This window comes from Erythrolamprus reginae, unplaced genomic scaffold, assembly GCF_031021105.1.
Source record: "Erythrolamprus reginae isolate rEryReg1 unplaced genomic scaffold, rEryReg1.hap1 H_23, whole genome shotgun sequence".
NCBI lineage: Eukaryota > Metazoa > Chordata > Lepidosauria > Squamata > Dipsadidae > Erythrolamprus > Erythrolamprus reginae.
This window is the reverse complement of record NW_027248477.1, coordinates 242,916-261,975: the sequence shown is the minus strand read 5'-3', so window position 1 is coordinate 261,975 and position 19,060 is coordinate 242,916. Positions and strand designations below refer to the sequence as shown.

At 36.1% G+C, this 19,060-nt stretch overlaps 1 protein-coding gene across 1 annotated transcript in view; it reads right to left on the bottom strand.

Annotated features, from left to right (window-relative positions):
- LOC139155492 (NACHT, LRR and PYD domains-containing protein 12-like) overlaps positions 1 to 19,060 on the bottom strand; it is a 104,667-nt gene that overhangs the window by 64,935 nt on the left and 20,672 nt on the right. The gene's annotated exons all lie outside the window — the stretch shown is intronic.

Below are 19,060 nucleotides of genomic sequence, written 5' to 3'. Positions count from 1 at the left end.
AACCAGAAGATCGTGAAAGTTCTAAGTAAAAGTTTTTTTCTTCAGGGCGAAAGTGAAAGTTTTTTCCCTGATTGAATACATCCGCTAACAACAGCCGGACCTAACTTTTTCCACTTTTACTTTTCCATCTTGAACGTGAACTTTTGAAGCTATAAAACAATTTTTTGACTTTATGGTTTAACAAAAGAGCTTAAATTTGACATGACTATTTAAAAAAATTTTAACTGCTAAAGGAAATTTTTAGAGATGATTAGAATTTGCTTTTGATAGACTTTTAAAATCATAATGTTCTGGGTTTAATTTTTGAAGCGGAGGAACACAATCTTGCTGCCTTTTCTTTCTTGCTGTCTTTTTTCATAATATGAAATAACTTAATAATTGTGAACTAAATGAAAACTACAAGAGATTGAACCTATTTTTTTTTTTGGATTACTTATTGCTGGATTAATTCATTTGGATTACTTGCTGACCCTTTTGGATTACTTGCTGACTTCTTTCTTTGTTTAACATCTGCCCTGCTGCACGGAATTTAACCTAACTCCATCTTGGGAATTGTTTCTCTGTTCCTGCTTTGAATTTGGAAAATAAACTGACTTCATTTTGAACATAAGCAAGCCTTTGATTTGTTTTACTCTTTGAATTTTGAATGAAAATTAAATACAACTTCACACTTTGAGACTTGGATTTTGATCTCTACTCTCTAGCAAAACCACAGGATTTACAAGAAGAACTCAAGTATACAATATTGTTATTGTCTTTTTGAATAATTATTTGTTTTTCCTTCCTGACCTTCCTTTGACTTTCTGTTTTATTCCTGGGTATTTTTACTATTAGAAGAAGTTTAGTTTGAATTATATGCATTGTTAATAACCCTTGGGTTCCTGCTCTATTTTAAATAGTTGAATTAAAATATTCCCCCTTTCTCTTTCCTTCTTTTGAACAACTCTTTTCACTCTATTTTTCTTTCCTCCTCCCTTTTTCCTTTCCTCTTCCCAAGGTCTCTTCTTCAATGCTTTTTTTCTTGTTTTTTTTTACTTACAGCTGATATTCCTTCCTTTTTTCTTATTTCTTGTTTCTTTCTTACTTGTAAAGGTTAACACCTGTTCTTTTTTCCTGTGGCATCAAATAGCAAGGTTTTTTTTTTCCATTCTTTTTTGAATCTTGTTATTAATTGAATTGCTATTGAATTGGTACAGCTATATTATAAGGGAATTTCTCTTTTTAACAAAATACACTGAACAGATTTGGAATTTATAGTAATTTTTTTCTTTTTCACTATATATAAATTAAAATCAATCTAAAAAATTTGGAACAGTGGATTCTAATTTGATAATGTCCCACACTTCAACCCTTGTTAAAACAGCAAAAAAACAAACCACACCAACCACTCTTTCTCCACAAGTCTCACCGCATTCTTCCCCCTCGCATCAGGTGTTGACCATGTCTACTAAAGATAAAGACAAAGACAAAACAATGCAGTCCAACCTTGCAACTATACACGAGACTTTAAATACCTTGAAGGATTTTATGGTTAAATCACAAGAAGACGCCACTCAACAAAGAGAGGCAATAAAGGAGGAGGCAACACAACAAAGAGAAGCCATAAAGGAGGAGGCAACACAGCAAAGAGAAGCCATCAAAGCTGACTTGGCAGAATTTAAAGTGGAGATGGCCCAAATGAAAGCTGATATGGGCGAGATGAAAGACCAGATAAAGCAGATCCAACAAACTCTTCAAGAAAGTGATGACCGAGTTAAAAAAGTTGAAGAGCAATCTGATAAAAATGAGAAAAGAATGGACTATCTCGAAGGGAGAGCTGATGAGAGATACAAAAGATATGATGAATCTATCATCCAGCTGGAGATGCAACGAGCTTCATACGGACTTCGATTTCAGAACATAAAAGAGGAAAAAGATGAAGACTTAAAAACGACCATGGCGGAAATTATTGGAGGTATACTCCAGGAGGACCCCGTGGCTTTACAGAAAGAAATCGATGAAGTATACCGAATCTCGAATAGCTATATCCGCCGACACAACCTTCCAAGAGAGATACATATAAAGTTTACAAGAAAAGCGTTGCGAGATGAGATACTTCACTATTCAAGAAACTCCCCGCCTCAACAACATGGAGTAGAAATAAAGATATTAAAACAAGTTCCAAGAAGTGTCAGAGAAAACAGAAGAGATTATCACTTTTTAACTAAAATCTTGATCAAAGAAAATATCACTTACCGTTGGCTTATTCCACAAGGACTTTCTCTGACATGGCGTTCTACAAGATACAAACTGGAAAACGTAGATCAAGCCATGTACTTTCTTGAAAGTAGTGGCATTGGCCACTTCGATCATACGAGTAAGCAACAAGTGGCCCATATACAACCAGCCCAACAGCAACCAGGGGAAAAACTACCAACCCAGCAAGAAGATCTGGGGGCTACTGCTCAAGTAATAGAGCAGGACCAAGGCTCTAGAAGAGTCCAACCCCAGCGAGAAACCAAAAAACCTATTAAATGACAACAAATAGAGACTTAAAAATTTTTTCCGTAAATGTTAATGGACTTAACGAACCAAGAAAAAGGAAGCAAATCTTTTCCAAAATCAGAAACCAAAATGCTCAGATTGCAATATTACAAGAAGTTCATATCAAAAAAGATAATAAAAAATTACTGTTGAATCCCAAAATTGGCAAAATGTATGCTGCATTAGCAGATCAAAAAAAAAGAGGTGTAGTGATGTATGTTAAAAATGCTATAAATTCCAAACAAATATATAACGATAAAGAGGGTAGGATATTGATTGTACAAGTTGATATTGAACCTAGACCTCTAGTGGTTGTTTCTATTTATGCTCCCAATGAAGATCAAATGACGTTTTATAAAAACCTACACCAAATAATAATAGACTTAGCTATTGACAATGTATTGATAATAGGTGACTTTAATGCTATCGCGAATAGACAATTAGATCATTCAGGAGGGGGAGGTAATAAAAAAAGAGGGAAAGGTAAAAAAACAAGAAGGAACTTGCTACCTAGTACTTTTCAAAAAATGAAAGCGGAACTATTACTAAGTGATATTTGGAGGGAAAGACACCCTCATAAAAGGCAATTTACCTTCTACTCCAACCCTCATAAAATTTGGACGAGAATTGATATGCTATGGGCACCAAAAATGGTTGCAGAACAAATAAGAGAGGTCGAGATAGATGTTAATACATGGGCTGATCACAACCCAATAGTGGTTTATATGACGATGAATAATAAACAGAACAACTGGCGGATGAATAGGTATATATTGAATGACAAGAAATACAAGGATTGGATTGAAAAGGAATTAAAAATATTTTTCGAAATTAACAAAACATCAGACACTACCCCACAGAACTTATGGGATACAGTTAAAGCATATATAAGAGGCTTAACAATATCTTATACAGCTAAATACAACAAGGAAAAGAAATTAGAATATTCACAATTAACAAATGAATTAAAAGAATTAGAATCTTTATCGCAGCAACATACTAAGAATAGAGATCTAAAGACAGAAATAAATGTAATTAAACATAAAATCAGAGTTATAGAACAAAATCAACTGACTGAAAAGATTAAAAGAGCAAAGCAACAATATTTTGAACATGCAAATAAACCCGGCAGGTGGCTAGCGTATAAACTTAGAAAACAGAGTCAATCAAAATTAATCCAAAAACTAGAAGACAAAGATGGTATAATAAAATATGATACAGAAGGTAAGGCAGACATTGTGTATAACTTTTATAAAGAGTTATATGCTAAAGACCATGTTATTGAAGATGAAGTTTTTAATTATTTAGAAACTTCAAATTTACCACAAATAACGGAAGATCAACAGGCCACCATGGATGGACCAATAACAATGGAGGAACTCCTAACAACAATTAAAAAACAGAAAAGCAACAAGGCCACAGGACCAGATGCCATACCTGCGGAATGGTATAAGATAGACAATGAAACAATAAGAAACCATATGTTAGAAACCTTTAATCTATGTAGACTTGAGGGGAAAATTCCTAAATCTTGGTCAGAATCACTGACAACCTTAATACATAAACAGGGTACAGAACCAGAAAAAATCAAAAACTATAGGCCTATTTCATTATTAAATGTAGACTATAAGATTTTTATTGCCATTTACGCAGAGAGACTTAAAAGAGTTATAAATGGAATAATACACCAAGACCAAAATGGGTTTCTTCCAGGGAGACAAATTAAAAACAATATTAGAATTGTAATAAATATACTAGAGTACTATGAACAACATCCAGACAAGATGGCATCTTTAATGTTTTTAGATGCTCAAAAGGCCTTTGACAACGTTAATTGGATATTTATAAAAATGCAATTAAATAAAATGAGATTTGGCCCAAAATTTGTTAACTTAATAGATACCATATATTTAAAACAAACAACGAATATAATACTGAATAATAGTCAATTACCAACACTTGACATAAATAAGGGAGTTCGCCAAGGATGTCCTATATCACCATTGCTATTTATTATGACTCTTGAAACTCTATTAATTAAAATAAGAGCAGACCCTAAAATAAAAGGTTTAACTGTAGGAGAAGAAACCTATAAACTCCAAGCCTTTGCAGATGATCTAATGTTTATAATTGAAGAACCGACCATAACAGTTCCTATCTTATTACAAACTATTGAACAATATGGAAATGTAGCAGGCTTAAAGATAAATAAAAACAAAACACACTATTTGACCAAAAATATGAATAATACATTAGAAAATAAATTAGAAAGTATTACTGGAATAAAGATTGCAAAAAAGATAAAATATCTAGGAATAAATCTAACACCGAAAACAATAACGTTAAAAAATGATAATTATATGAAATTATTAGCAGAAATTAAAAAAGATTTAGCAATGTGGAATAATTTGAAAATATCTTTTTTAGGAAGAATTGCAACAATTAAGATGAATATTTTACCTAAGGTTTTATTTCTTTTTCAGGTAATACCAATAAACCCAGGGGGAATTTTTTTGAAAACTTTAACAAACTTAATTAAAAAATTTATATGGCAAGGCAAAAAAGCAAGAATAAAAATGAATTGTTTAGAAGATATTAAAGAAAGAGGAGGATTTGGCCTTCCAAATTGGAAACTATATTATCAGGCCGCTGCATTGACATGGCTTAGAGATTGGATAACCTTAGATAATAAAAGAACACTTGACCTAGAAGGACATGATTTAATGCTTGGATGGCATGCATTTTTATGGTATGATAAGGATAAAAACCATTCATATTTCAAAAGGCATACACTAAGGAAATACTTATTAGAAGTATGGAAAGATATAAAGAAAAACCACTTTTTAAGTATCCCAGAATGGCTAGCCCCTTTAGAAGCAATAACACATCCAAAGTCTATAAAGGATAAGAAAATAACCTATAGATATAAAGAATTATTAAATGACCAGATGAAGCTTAAATCAAGAATTGAATTACAAGAAGAAGGGATAATAATAGATTGGTGGCACTACGCCCAGATCCGTTCTAGATATCAGAAGGATAAAACTCTCTATATTTTTAATAAAAGTAAGAACCCTTTAACTACTTTAATTACTACCAATCCAACAAAAATGATAGGGAAAATATATAAATTACTTATTGCTCATAAAAATATAGAGTTGACTCTAAAAGATACTATGATAAGATGGTGTAGAAATATTGGCAAGGAAATAGATATAGATACATGGGAGAAAGTGTGGATTGATAATTGGAAAATGACTAAATCAGTTTCCCTAAAAGAAAATCAAATTAAAATGTTTTATAGATGGCATCTCCCACCAAATAGGATAGCAAAAATGTTTCCCAAAACATCCCCAATATGTTGGAAATGTAAGAAGGACATAGGAACTTATTATCATCAATGGTGGACATGTGGTAAAGCAAAAATATATTGGAAGATGATTGAAAAAATATTAAAAGAAATAACAAAGCAAGATATAGATAACACCCCGGAATTTTACCTACTAGGTGTCACAAACCAGATTTACAAGAAAGAAACTCTCTATTTAATTATACATATATTAACCGCGGCTAGAATAATATATGCGCAAAATTGGAAAGGGGAGGAAATCCCCAAGGAAGAAGAGGTTATAGCTAAAATATTAGATTGCGCTGAAATGGACATGATGACAAGAAGATTAAACGATCAGGAGGATACTAAATTTTATGAAACATGGAACAATGTTTATAAATGGATAGATAAGAGAAAATAAGCTCGATTTTTAGTTGTTTCTTTTGTATTAGTTTTTACCTAGGTGATAATAATATTAATATTAGCTATGATTAGGATTTAGTAGTGTATCTATGTATAAGTATAAGCAATATATTAAGATTTTTGATGCACAATAGTTGAACCTAGTTAAATTGTTTGGATTGAATGTTTGACATTACTCTACTGTAGCAATTAGGATTATATTAAAGATATTTTTTGGTAATTATGTTATATTAACCCTACTTAACACTTATATTGAAATTAAGCTTAATTCAAATTTATTAACTTTTTTTTTTTCTTCTATAATAGTTAACATATATTCAACTATGTATTCTTTTTTTATACTTGATTGTACACTTTCATAAGAAGCGGGGGAATTACACCCCCACTTTATGTTTATTGTTTGTATGTATTTGTTTGTTCTTTTTATGAAAAATAATAAAAAAAATTCAAAAAAAAAAAAAAAAACAAAACAAATGGAAGATCTAACTGAAAAATTAGTCCATGCCAATAAAGAATTAGAACACACTGTAATCCAACTTGAGAGCGAAAAAGCTAACCACTTCCTTAGATTTCAAAACCTTATGGAGGAGAAAAGTGAGGATCTACCAGACATTATGGCCGACATTCTTTCAAAGGCGTTAGGCATTGAAAAGGATACAATGCTAAACGAAATAGACGAAGTCTACAGGATCAATACTAACTACGCCAGACGCTATAACCTCCCCAAGGAAGTCCACATTAAACTTGTTAAAAAATCAGTCAGAGACGAAATTCTTCATAGAGCACGGGAAGACCCTATAGACTACAAAGGGAGACAATTGGTTATCTTAAAACAAGTCCCGAAACACGTCAGAGACCTACGTAGACCATACACTTTCTTATCAGCGAAATTGACTAGACACAGCATTAACTTTAGATGGCTTGTCCCAGAGGGAATGCTTGTGACCTGGCAAGAGAGAAAGATTAAAATAGATTCGGTCGATAAAGCTGAGGAATTCTTTGAAAAACATTTTACAAATGACCGGACGAATGAAATAATAAACAATAAAGAAACCAGGACTATCGTATCAAATAGTGAACAACTAGTAGATCAGATTCCAAATAGACCGGAAGAAACTCTGGCAATTGATAGGATAAATATGGGAAATAATGGCTACGCAGGCTTACCAAAAGAGACTAGAAGTACCAGGGCAACTAGACCAAAATACAGATAACCAAAACTTAACACAAAATCCGTCTAGCAGGGGAATTGAGCTATACTCAATTAACATAAATGGACTGAACGCGCCAAAAAAAAGAAATCAAATTTTGAATAAAATTGCTAAATTAAACTTAGATATTATTGCAATGCAAGAAGTGCATATTAAAAACAAATTTGAACATCTTCTTAATAGGAATAAAATTGGGAATCTGTTTACATCTCTAGCCTCCGAAAAAAAGAGAGGTGTAATTTGTTATATTAATCCCAATATTCAAGCTAAACTGAAATATAAAGATAGCGAAGGTAGAGTTTTGATATTAGAACTACAAAAAGAATTAGAAACAATAACTTTAATTAATATCTATGCCCCGAATGAAGGCCAAGAAAGATTTTATAAAAAACTACTTAATACCATAAAAGAATATGCTACAGACAATATCTGCTTATTGGGGGATTTTAATGGAATAATCGATAAGGAACTGGATTACAATAACGATAAAAGAAATAAACACAAGAAAAAAATATTACCTAAAGCCTTTTTTGACCTAATTAAAGAATTAAAACTTAAAGACAGTTGGAGAGACAGAAATCCTAATCTCAAAAAATTCACTTTCTATTCAGACAGGCACCAATCTTGGTCAAGACTGGATATGGTCTGGACTACAATAGAACTTAATACCAAACTTCAATCTGTAGAGATAGAACCCAACCTTATTTCAGATCACAATGCGCTAAAAGTAACATGGAAAGGAAATAAACAATGTCCTAGATGGACACTTCAAAAATCTATGCTTAACCAGGAAAGTTTCAAGCAGAAGTTACAAACAGAAATGAAATTTTTCTTTCAAGAAAACATTAAAGAGCACACTAGCCTTCAAAATGTATGGGATACAGCCAAAGCCGTAACCAGAGGAATAGCTATTTCGTATATGGCTAAAGAACACAAAGTAAAAAAACAGAAATTAACTAAACTTGAAGAAGAATATAGATCTTTAGAAGAAAACCTACAAAAATATCCCCCCAAAAAAGAACTCAAGCAAAAAATGATACAAATAAAACACGAGTTAAATTTAATAGATCAACAAAACCTGGCACAACAAATTAAAAGCTGTAGTCAATATAACTTCGAAAATGCCAACAAACCTAGCAAATGGTTAGCTAATAAACTCAAAAAACAAAAAGAAAAGAAACTCATAAACTGCCTCAAGACAACAAATGGGGAAATATGCCATGACCTGGAGAGGAAAAAACAGATTGCTAGGGAATTTTACAGTAAACTCTATGATAATCCTGAAAATATTGCTAACATTGAACATGACCAAAAAATACTAGAAATCTTAGAACAGGCTAATCTCCCCAAAGTACCCCAGGAAATGATAGATACAATAAATAAACCAATAACTGACATAGAATTAAAAGAAGCAATTAAAGGGCAAAAAAATAATAAAGCCCCAGGTCCTGATGGCCTCCCACCCGAATTTTATAAAGATCTTCCCAAAGAAATGGAAAAGGCCCTGCTAGAAACTTTAAACGAAGCCCTAGATAGAGGCATAATTCCAACATCCTGGACTGAAGCAAACCTAGCACTAATATTAAAAAAAGATACAGACCCTACAGACATAGCTAATTACCGCCCTATCTCTCTTCTAAATGCCGATTATAAGATTTATAGCTCCATCCTAGCTAGTAGAATTAAAGGATTCCTAAATCAATTCATACATTTGGACCAAAACGGCTTTCTTCCCGGGAGACAGTTAAAGAATAATATCAGAATAGTACTAGACACCCTAGAATACTACGAAGCCCATAGTGAAAAACAAGTGGCATTAATCTTTCTTGACGCACAGAAGGCTTTTGATAACGTGTCCTGGAAATTTATATTCAAACAACTTGAATATATGGACTTTGGCCCTAAATTTATAAATGCAATAAAAGCCATCTACACAGACCAATCAGCATATATCATTCTCAATGGAGACATATCGACAAAAATTTCCCTTCACAAAGGAACGAGACAAGGCTGTTCACTGTCCCCACTATTGTTTATACTAACATTAGAAGTTCTAACTAGAATCATTAGAAAAAAGGAGGATATAAAAGGGCTAAAATGCAAAAACGAAATTTATAAGCTACAAGCTTTCGCGGACGACCTGGTATTTATCATTGAAGAACCCTTAGCATCAAGACCCAAACTACTGGCCCTCCTAGAAGAATATGGCATAGCAGCAGATCTTAAAATAAACAAAACTAAAACTCAAATTTTAACTAAAAATATGAGAGAACCGCAGAAAGCTATCTTAACAGCTAAACTTGATATCCAAATAGTTAAAAAAATCAAATATCTAGGCATTAATTTGACAAATAAAGTATCCAGTTTAAAAGAAAACAACTTCAATAAACTAATAGATAAAATACAACTCGACTTGTTGAAATGGAAAAATTTACAACTCTCCTTACTTGGGAGGATCGCGGCTATAAAACTTAGCGTTTTGCCTAAAATACTGTTCCTATTTCAAACAATCCCAATTCATTTGAAACAAGAATTCTTTATAAAATTGAACAAAATTACTAGTAACTTCATTTGGCAGAACAAACGCCCTCGAATTCGGCTAAAGTACCTACAGGACAGGAAAGATGAAGGTGGTCTGGCTCTCCCAATTTGGAAAGACTACTATATTGCCGCTTCACTAACCTGGATGAGAGAATGGATGAGCCTAGCTAACACCAGATTACTTACTTTAGAAGGTCATGACCTCCACTTAGGATGGCACTACTATCTTTGGGATGAGAAGCCGAGGACCCATAAATATTTTACTAACCATCTGATTAGGAAATCTTTAATACTTACCTGGAAAAAATTTAAGTTTAAACTTTACAAAGGAATCCCTATATGGTATGCCCCATTAGAAGCATATGTGCATCCTAATTTCCATTAAAAAAACAATATAATAAGGTATAAGGATATATTAAATTCTAACGGGGAAATTAGATCAAGAATAGAATTGGAAAATTTAGGTCAAAAAACGGAGTGGTGGGAATACTTACAGATACAAACCAAATTTAGTAAGGACAAAAGTAACCCCGGAATAATCAAAAATGCACCGTTAGACAAATTGTGTACAGAAGACCAAGAACAATTAATTAAAAAATTCTATTGCTACCTAAACTATAATGAATTGGATAATATTAACACAAAAATCAATGTAAAACAATGGAATATGGACTTCAAAAAAGAAATTAAAGAAGAGGAGTGGCAGACACTTTGGAGCAGAAATTATAAATTGACTATTGCCACATCCTATAAAGAGAATTTAGTGAAAATGTTTTACAGGTGGCATATCACTCCGATTAAATTAACAAAACTAAGCAATAAACTTTCACCTTATTGTTGGAAATGCCACCAAGAAATAGGCACCTATTTTCATCTATGGTGGCAATGCCCAAAAGCTAAAATCTATTGGAATAAAATTGGAACTTGGATTGACGAAATACTTAAATTAACAATAGAAAAAACTCCTGAATGTTTCCTGTTGGGCATCATTAAGCAAAAATTACCTAAATCCCAAACGAATTTAATTATCCACTTAACAACAGCAGCCAGATTAACCATTGCGCAGTGGTGGAAGAATGAGGAGATACCCCCAAAGGATGCAATAATTAAAAAAATTACATACTGCGCAGAGATGACGAAATTAACAACAATAGTAAAAAACTAAACCATGGATACATTTAATAACTGTTGGGACCCTTTTTATAATTGGATAAGAAAAAAGAGCGAAAATAACACGCTACAAGAATGATATGTACATATAAGCATGACAAACTACAAATCCGGTATATAACTATTTTATACTTAATATAAAATTAAGAGACTATATAGATATATTGACAGTATCCTCACTATTGTTTTATAAAATCTCTTCAATCTGACCAACTCAACACCTGCACTAACCAATCTTGATAAATAAACCGAACTATGATAACAAGCTAATGTAATATGAAACAGTTCCCGTTTTCAGTACAGCTCCCCCGGACATTCGCCAACCCTGTATCTTTTCTATCTTTTCTACGTTCTCTGCTCTTTCTATTCTTTCCTCTCTTTCTCTCCACTCCTTCCCTATCTACTTCTTTCCCTCCCCTTTTCTAGTTTTTAAAATTGTACCCTGTCAATCGACACGCCATTCGATCGTTCTCAATGGTTACGATCATTGTTTTATGTTTGTATATTATGTTATATCTTGTATTATATGTACAATAAAATTTATTAAAAATATAAAAAAATAAAAATAAAATATAAATACTTTTTTTATATAGAGTGTTTTGTTATATTGGGAATTGACAATGCCATATGCTGGCTAAAAAAAATACAACAATTTGTGGAAGCATGTTGATGCTGACAGCTGGAGACTGACCTTGACAAGAAGAAGATATCTAGGAGTTTGAAAGGATTTAAAAGCAGTTATAACCTACTATTGTATTTGATGGTATAATGTTTGGTGATAGAAGATAAGATAACTTTCAATTGGACTGGATTGAAATATATAGAGACTATATGTACTTGAAAGCTAAAATGTTTTTTTAAATGTTAACTTTGTGAACTGGAGTGGATTGATAAAGAGATTATATGGACTTATGATTCAATAAAAAAAATTATGAACTTTGTGAATTGTGAACTTGACAATATGGAGGTATGTGTTCATGACGTCTGCAGAGAGAGGTGGCATACAAATCCAATAAAGAAAATTAATAAATAAGAACTGGGCAGGATATTAAAATACATTTATGAAGATTTTAAAAATTGTCTTTTGGACTTTAGAGGTGAAGAGAAAACAGAAAAGCTGGAACAGTTAGTATTAACACTGGTGGGAAATGAAGATGAAGAAAATGAAAGACAAGAAGATGAAAAGAGAATGGAAGAGAAAAACAGATTGATGACTACACTGAGATTTACACTAACAAGAAAAATGAAAATGAAATTGAAAATAAATGACAGATTGAAGATTATATCAGAATTTATAGAGATTACACTGGGATTTACAGTGACAAGAAAAAGGCAAGAGGGAAATATTGGTATCAGAGGATGCAATTTAAAAATGGGGTGAGGTAATTGTTGTGAGTATTCCTTGTCCACCTCAGGTCATATCAGATTCTGAGGTGCCTCTGGATACCCTGGGCTAAGGGGATTGCCAGCTGATGCAGAGAGTGAGGGTGAGGGAGAAAGTGACCTGAGTGAATCCAAGGAACCCTAGAGGGGGTTGATATAACAATGGGGGAGTAGTCCCAGTTAGAGGATGAGGAAGAGATTAGAGCAATGTTTTTCAACCGGTGTGCCGCGAGACATGGTCAGGTGTGCCGCGAGGCAGTTCGCCCCCCCGCTATTGCCCCCGCCACCGCCGCTATTGGCACCCTCCCGCGGGAGGCCGGCAAAGTTTGCTTTGAAAGTCGGCCCCCTCGCGCCCATGGCTTCTCTTCGCTTCCCCGAAAGCACGCTCCTCATCTCCCTGCCAGCCCGCGGGGGGGGGGGGGCAGGGAGGCGCCGGCAGCAGAAGGGAAGGGAGCCGCGGCCGCCCATGGCTCCCCACGGTGCCTCCGGCCCCCTCGGCCTTTCGGCGCTGCCCCCCGCCCGCCCCCTCTCTTCCTCCGCTGTCTCCTGCCTTTCGGCGTGGCTCCTCCCGCACCCAGAACGCAGGAGACAAAAAATGGCCCAACTCTCGTTCTCTCTCCGTTCTTCTCAGCGGAGGCCAGCGCGCCGTGAAGGCTTTTCTTATTTTGAATATTCCGAGTGGCTAGCAGGGGGGTAGGGAGCGCGCGCAACCGCCCGCGCGCTCCCGACATTGAATATCACCTTCGCCAGCCTCCGCTGAGAAGAACGGAGAGAAAACGAGAGTGAGTGAGAGCAACAGACAGCAAGATAGAGAGAAAGTGAGAAAGAGAGAGAGAGAAAGGGGGAAGAGAAAGAGATAGCAAGAGAGAGAACAAGAGAGAGAAAGAGTGTGAGAAAGAAAACAAGAGAGAGAAAGCAAGAGAGAGAGAGAAAACAAGAGAGAAAGTGAGAGAAAGAGAGAAAGAGGGAGGGAGAGAGAAAGAGAGAGAGAGAAAGAACAAGAGAGAGAGAAAGAAAATAAGAGAGAACAAGAGAGAGAGAAAAAAAAATAAGAGAAAAAGAGATAGCAAGAGAGAGAGAAAGCAAGAGAGACAGATAGGGAGAGGAAAGGAGAGAGAGAAATGAGAACAAAAGGAAGAAAAAAGGAGAAATGATTGAGGCAGAGAATGAGAGGAGAGAGAAACAAAAGAGAGAGAGAGGGGTGATTCTTGAAGTATATGGTAAAAAGCACCCAAATAATAAGAAATGCCCCCCAGCCCACACCTCTTTTTGAAAAGAATAAAAGAGAAAAAACCCCAGCCCTCAACTGGTTTTGGAAATGGTTCCAGTGTGTATACACACACACACATAAGGGGGGGGAGAGAGACAGGGATGGAAAAAGAGGAGAAGTGAGAGGGGAAAAGGAATGAGGGAAAAAGGGAGGAAGAGAGAGAAATGACAAACATGAGAGAGAAAAGGGGGAAAGACAGGAGAAGTACCCAGAAATGAGATATAAATTTGAGTAGGGATGATTGATGATTGACTGTATTTATAAGGGGATGTTACATGGGATTGTATATACGAGGGGGTTATGTATGTATGTATGTATGTATGTATGTATGTATGTATGTATGTATGTATGTATTTATTTATTTATTTATTTATTTGATTTGTGTCATTTTGGTTGGTGGTGTGCCCCAGGATTTTGTAAATGTAAAAAATGTGCCGCGGCTCAAAAAAGGTTGAAAATCACTGCATTAGAGTGATTAGCCCCTGGATAGATCCTCGATCTAGGAGATTGCTGAGAAGGCAAGAGGAATTGCATAGTAAAAGGTATTAGCTTACAGCCTTACCTCTTTGGGGTGTGATGTCACTTCCAGGCAATACAAAAGCAAGGGATTTGGGGTAATTGGGTGTGGGGTTTCAATGCTGTTCAATAGAAGAGGCTGTAGCATTGGGGGTGCTTGAAAAAGGCTTCAAAACCATGATTTCTGCCTCAATAAAAGACATTCTCTGCTGGAGGATTTTTGCTCGGGATTTTGGTGAGCTGATTCATATGCTTAAATAATAAGTGGACTTATTATCTAAGGAATGTCAATTAGGCCAAGTTTGGCACTTTCCAGACCTTGTTGATGCTTAGCTTTGGAGATAAAAATAACTTCCTTTTCTTTGCCATTTAAATCTGCTTTTTGCTGTGTGTACTTTTATCAATAAAGAGTTTGATTTTACCATGCAATAAGGGAATTTTTGAGTCAGGGGGTTCGCTCCAAGGGCCGTGCACAGGACAGATTGAAATCCCACCCTCTCAATCCACTACACAGGCTTCTTGACATCATGGCTGTTAGAAAATATGAGGCCTACATAAAAACACTTCTCTAGACTTGTGAACTTTTGTTTCAAACAAGCAGGCCTTGCCAGAAAGAGATTGCAAGCCAGTGTAAAGGGGGGGAAACAAGTTGGTGTCGGGAAATGTTTTGATATAAAACTCTAAGAAATGATCTTATAAGGGCACATCGACTTCCTGAGTTGAGCCAGAAAATGTTCAGAAGAGTGAGGAAAAAACATGATGGATAATTTGGAAATTCCCCAAGAAAGGATGGTGAAATATTAGGGTGAAGTAACAACTTGTGTGAAAAACAACTCCAAAAATGGACAGAAGGAAGGGGTGTAAGCAAGACATCAAGAAATCTATATAAGATGATGCCTGTAGTTGAGTAATTTACCTCCAGAAGAACAAGGGTATCTTCCCGTGGCCTCTTCAGGTCCCTGTATGATCATATTGGTCTGATGTTTTCTATGTTTTCTATATTTTCTATATTTTGTTGTTGATAAAGACTTTTGCTTTTATTCTCTTGGTATCTATTCTCTTTTATTCTCTTGGTATCTAACAGTTTTGGTGCCCAATGTGGGGACCAAGAACTTTTTTCCTGGTTGGAGAACAAGGGAAACCTGGCAGGGCGCCCTTAGTGGAAATTTTTCCAGTGGTTGGTTTTCTCTTGCCCCCGTGTTCAGGAATTAGCTTCTTTTCGAACTGATGGGTCAGGAGAATAAGAAGTTTCCCAGGAAAGCTTACAAGTGTTCAATCAGATTTGGACTTACTCTTCCTCCATCGCTTCTCTAGACGTCTCTTCTGGCGTTTCAACTCCTGGAGCTCCTCGTTGAACCATGGAGCTCCACAGGGTCTAGTGCCACAGAGAGGTCACAGTGGCGCAATTCGGTCAAGAGCCTCTGCTGCAACCTTGTTCCAGGCCTCAGCAAGAGACTCTGCCAAACTGTGGACAAGTGAATCTGGTAAAACCCCAAGCGCCCTCTGAAAGCCCTCTGGGTCCATTAGGCGTCTGGGGCGGAACCTCCTAATTGGTTCCGCCTCCCTGCGGGGGAGGATTAGAGCCAGAAAATCAAGCCATAATAGGAAATGGTCTGACCATGACAAAGGCAATGTTTCTAAGCCCCTTAGTCTCAGACCATTACTCAGTTGCTCCAAGAGGAATACCATGTCGGGTGTGTGTCCCCCCCCTCATGTCAGACCCTGAACTACTTGGGTCAGGTACATGGTTGTCATGGTGGCCATGAACTCCTGTGGCGGTCCAGAGGAACCGCCAAGTGACGGCAGATTGAAGTCCCCCACGACAATAAGTCCGGGGAACTCCACCGCCAACCTGGCCACCTCCTCGAGCAGCACAGGCAGGGCTGTTGACACGCAGCTGGGAGGCAGGTACGTGAGTAACAAGCCTACCTGAACCCCTAAGTCCATCTTCACAAGGAGGGACTCACAACTTTCTGGAGTTATAATAAAATCTGGGTATGGAGGTAAATGCTTGGGAAACAGTGGCTTTTGATAAATGTGACCAGTAATGGAAGATGTGTTTCAGGTGGGTGGATGTTAATTCCAGAAATCCTTTTGCTTGTTGAATTGGAGTTAGGACTGTGTGAAGGGAATATAGTATTGCTTGTTTAAGACAAGGAATGTGAAACTATGAATGCCATATTGGAGATAAGTGGGTTGTCAGGCTGTTTTTTTTTTTAAGGAAGTAAGCTAATGATTATTGAAGGAATATTTTTCTTTTCGAGATTTTGGGTGCAGCAGATGAAGAAGGAGAATCGATCTATTGCTATAGGCAGCAGGAAATGAGGGAATTTTTTTATTATGCTTTATTTTGAAGGAGGAGATAATTTGCATATTGTAGTGGAATAGATGGCATGTGTTTAATACACAGGCGGAAGGTTTGCAGTTATATAGCTGAGTTGGTAATAAACTTACCAACTCAGCTATAAGTTTATTTATTATGTATTATTAGGGGTTTAAGGATGAGAGGGGAGTTATAAAGCTTCTTGATAGCTTTAGTTGGCAGTTGGTAGGAAAGAATTCTGTGTCAGTGAATTCTCATGTTAGTGTACAGATGTGTGCATCACAGAGGTTTATTTCATGTATAAGTAATGTGTATGATGTCCAGATTTCTGGATTTGGCTCTGTTTTAAGAAAAGAGAAAGTTGTTTGTGAGTATTTTGTTGTGCAACATTCCTTTCCTTTTACATATTGTGCTCTCTATAGTTTGTAATCTGAGAGAATGAGGGGAAGTGTAGTTGTTTCTTACGGCATGGTTTAGGTAGTATTTATGCATATGTTTGAGGTTGTTTTATTTTGTTTGTTGATGAAGATGTACTTCTATGTGAAAACTATTAGAGGACAAGATATGGGAAGTAGGATAGAAGATAATAAGTATTAGGATAATAATATTATTAGTAATAATAATAATGATGATAATAATAATAATAATTATTATTATTATTATTATTATTATTATTATTATTATTGCATGGACTACACCCCTGCAGTGACATTGACAGGCTGTATTTATCAAGGAAAATATGTGGCAGGGGACTTTTGCAAGTGAAGCAGACAGTGGAAGAAGAGAAGCATGCATTAGCTGACTATGTGAAGGAGAGCAAAGAGTCAGCATTGATGGAGGTCAACAATAGGAAACTTCTCAAGGTGAAGCAAACTAAGGACCAGTACAGAAAAACTGTAACTCAATGTCGTATGGACAGTTGGCGGAACAAAATATTGCATGGCCAGTTCTTGGAGAAGATTGAAGGCAAAGTGGATAAAGAAAAGACCTGGTCATGGCTTATAAGTGGAACACTCAAAGAAGAGACAGAAGGACTAATACTGGCGGCACAAGATCAGGCCATTAGAACAAATGCTGTCAAAGCCAGAATTGAAAAATCAACAGACAATCCAATGTGTAGATTCTGTAAAGAAACAGATGAAACAATCGATCACATACTCAGCTGCTGCAAAAAGATCGCACAGACTGACTACAAGCATAGACATGATGCTGTGGCACAGATGATCCACTGGAACTTGTGCCAGAACTACCATCTACCAGTGGCAAAGAACTGGTGGGATCATAAGCCTGAAAAAGTGGTCAAAAATGAGCGAGCAAAACTACTGTGGGACTTCCGACTTCAGACTGACCGAATTCTGAAGCATAACACACCAGACAACCTGATTGTGGGGAAAAAGAAAGCATGGATCATCAACATCGCAATCCCAGGAGACAGCAGAATTGAGGAGAAGCAGCTGCAATGACTCTGGCATAAGCCAGTGAAAGTGGTACTTGGCACGCTGGGCGCAGTGCCAAATGATCTCAGCAGACATTTGAAAACCTTCGGAATTGACAAAATCTCCATCTGTCAATTGCAAAAGGCCGCTTTACTGGGATCAGCAAACATAATTCGCCACTATATCACGCAGTCCTAGGTGCTTGGCAAGCACCTGACTGGTGATGAAATATGAAATCCAGCATAGTGACCTTGTTTGCTGTGTTGTATTGACATAATAATAATAATTTATGAGACTTTTATGCCGCCTCTCTCCAAAGACTCAGGGAGGATGCTGGAGTGTAGCCAGTGATTAAATAGTGGAGCAGTTTGCCTGTTTTAAGAAGAGATTGTCATTTGTATGAAATGGTAGAGAGATGTTTGCTGGAGCAGGGGGTTGGACTAGATGATCTTTAAGGTCCCTTCCAACTCTGGCCATTATAATAGTAATGTTGGTATTTGAGTTGTTTGTGGCAGTAAATGTCGATTTAGCTACAAAATGTAATAGAAGTGTGTAGCTACATGGGATAAGAATTAAAATCTAGTTGACAAGTGTTGCAACACCTAAGAGAACACCATCTTTACGCCAAACTGGAGGAATGTCTGGTTTACCAGACCACCATTGAGTTCCTGGGACATATTATTTCTCCCCACGGCATTGCTATCGATCCCGAAAAAGTTAAGTTATAGTGATTAATTTGGAAGAGAGTTGAAAACAAACAAACAAATTTAGTCATTTTTTCCACCACCAATTCCACATTGACCAACTATTCACACAGCCACTCTAATTCACTCCATTTGCTAAGAGAAGATTACTATTTGCCAATCAGTTCCATGGATTCAGCTATCAATTCAACCCATCCAACAGGGTGCAGTAGCCTCTTTGTTAACCTTC